The sequence below is a fragment of the Empidonax traillii genome, unplaced genomic scaffold (genome assembly GCF_003031625.1).
Source record: "Empidonax traillii isolate 1590-97213 ecotype Southwest subspecies unplaced genomic scaffold, ASM303162v1 scaffold348:size657943, whole genome shotgun sequence".
Classification (NCBI taxonomy): Eukaryota; Metazoa; Chordata; class Aves; order Passeriformes; family Tyrannidae; genus Empidonax; species Empidonax traillii.
In genome coordinates this window covers 446,079-448,561 of record NW_020955541.1, presented here as the reverse complement: position 1 = coordinate 448,561, position 2,483 = coordinate 446,079, and the positions used below count along the sequence as shown (strand labels likewise).

The 2,483-nt window shown below is 36.0% G+C and overlaps 1 protein-coding gene across 3 annotated transcripts in view; it reads right to left on the bottom strand.

Moving 5' to 3' along the window:
• Nucleotides 1–2,483, bottom strand: part of COL12A1 (collagen type XII alpha 1 chain) — a 99,935-nt gene that overhangs the window by 67,122 nt on the left and 30,330 nt on the right. The window lies entirely within an intron of this gene.

Below are 2,483 nucleotides of genomic sequence, written 5' to 3'. Positions count from 1 at the left end.
TTTAGACTATGAATGATCCTGTGTCTTACCATGCAAGATACTTAGCATTCATGCTTTGGAATACGCAAAATAAAAATGGCAGTATTCAAAGACTTGGAATGAAGCCAGTGCTTAAATGTGGTGCAGCTCACTTGGGCAAGTTTTAACTCTCAAATAAATAACTGTATTTCATTCATTCATCTTCATCCTTCTGTGTGTAACTTTTTTCTGGGAGTTAAATAAAGGAGACTTTTACCTGGGTCGAACTGTCCTTTCTCTGACAACTTAACCTTCATGTTTAATAGTACTATTATCTTTCAGAGTACCACTCACCAGATTTATCATCTATTTCATTTTATGCTTACAACTAAGCAGTGTCTTTACTTCATGACACTCTTGGAGTAGAAAACACCCTCCATCTTTCCACCCAGAAGAACTGTATCTCTTTCCTCCCTGCAGTTTGTTTCAACCAGCTTGGAACAAAGGAAACAGCTCATTAGTCTGCGAAACACAGTTGTGTCAGCTGGATGCATGAGTCTCACCTAACACACCAGAGTAATTCCACAGGTTAAAAATGAAGCTCATTGGTTTAAAGTAGTGCAGTGAAAGGAGTGCCTCTGTTTAACATTTAACGTACATTTATAACATATGTCCAATTTTCCTATTGCAGTAGCTTGCTTTTGATGGCAGGAAAGGAGCACTCACTGGTGGGTGCAATGGTCTCATTAAAGCAAAATCTGCAAAAGGGATCTATGGAACCAGATCTATACACACACAGAAGCTTTTTGATTCTTTGATGTTTATTCTCTGTGGCATTTTGACTGTACAGGACATTCCTGAGAGGCTGCTTAGCAAGAGGACTTAAACACTTGAGGTGGCCTCATGGCATCACAATTAAGTTTTACCCTTACTGATAAAAACATGTACTATACTATAGCAGCCACAGGACTAGAATCAAAATTCTTTGAACACGGGGAAATTCTGCACCAATCCAATTTCTGCCACCTAGCCTCGTTGCAAGAACAGGGCTCACTACATTCAGAAGCCTGAAGCAGTTTCAGGCTGAGCAACAACTTGCTCAAAGTCAGATACTGTGTTTTCACTTTTCAAATTCATCTTTTACTTTCACCACAAACCTGTAACATTTCCAAACCCAATCCCACTGGAGCAAATAAGACTCCTTGTAGAAAGCTTCATTTTGGAAACATCTTAGTGCCAGCATAACTTCATCAAAATTGAGCTAACAAATACCACTTGGCTTAATGATGAATGGAAATTAATGTCAAACTATCTGAATATAGAAAAGATTCATCAGCTATACAGATTACAGAATCAAAGGGTATCACAACAATCATGAAGATGACTCTCAAGTATAGCTAACAGTGCATGTAAGCAAACACTTTGTGTTGTGGGGGTTTCACAGTCTTGGAGACATCCCATCATGTTTTTCTGGGACAATCCTTTTCCACCATAACTCTGCATCAGTCCTTACAATTTTACTCCTCAAACCAATTTTTAGCCTCACAATATAAATCACCTCAATTTATGGCATCTTATCTTCAAAAAAAGGTTAGGATACAGAGGTTTTAGTAAAGTTCACTTATCCCTTCATAACAGTGGTTGCATAGAGTGAAAAAAAGTTAAAGTGAAAAGGCCTGATTCAGCTCATGCTTCATGAAGTCTCACCAAATTCAGTGACTGCATTAAATGAAAGCCAGGGCAAAATCTAAACTCCAAAAAACAATTTTCCTGGAAGCCTGAAAAAAAGATTTGCCTTCAAAAGTAAATTACACCAATTTTTCTGTCTGCTCTTAAGCTCCTACTCCCAATCTTGGCTTTTTCATACAATAAAAAAAAATATTAAGGCAATCCAAATGGAAAAAATATGGAAAACTTAACTTGATATAATGCACAGATGTTTCACAATAAAAACCTTTCTTTCCATATTTTAATGTAATATAAATATACAAGTCACTTTATTTTGGCTACTTTAAAACATGGCTCTGCCACAACATGATTTCAGTATTAAAGTATCTGCTACCACAGCACAATTTTTTGTAAGACTACTCTTGGACACCAGAGCTCATGATATATGTTGGAAATACTGCAAAAATAACTGCTTATTTAAAACCCTTATTGATTAAGTAATTACTGAGGTCATTAAATAATGGAGGAAAATAATTTGTTTGGAATGGACTATAATGAACTGCAGTTACTGTAATGTGTTGGTTCTGAAAGAAATATTCTTTGGAATTAAATGTCTTTTTTATAAGGCAAGGTAAGAGAGGGAAAAGGATCTGGGATTCCTACCAAACCACTAGAACTAAATGGAAAATTTTTACTTCAAATAGTTGGAAACTGCTGACAAGACAACTTACCTACTAAGGGAAATTAGACTTTTTATATGTTACAATGCAACTGAGAACACTTCTTTAACATAACACACTAACTTGATTTGCACCTCATGCATGAGGTGGAAGTTCACTCATTGAATTTTTTTTTTT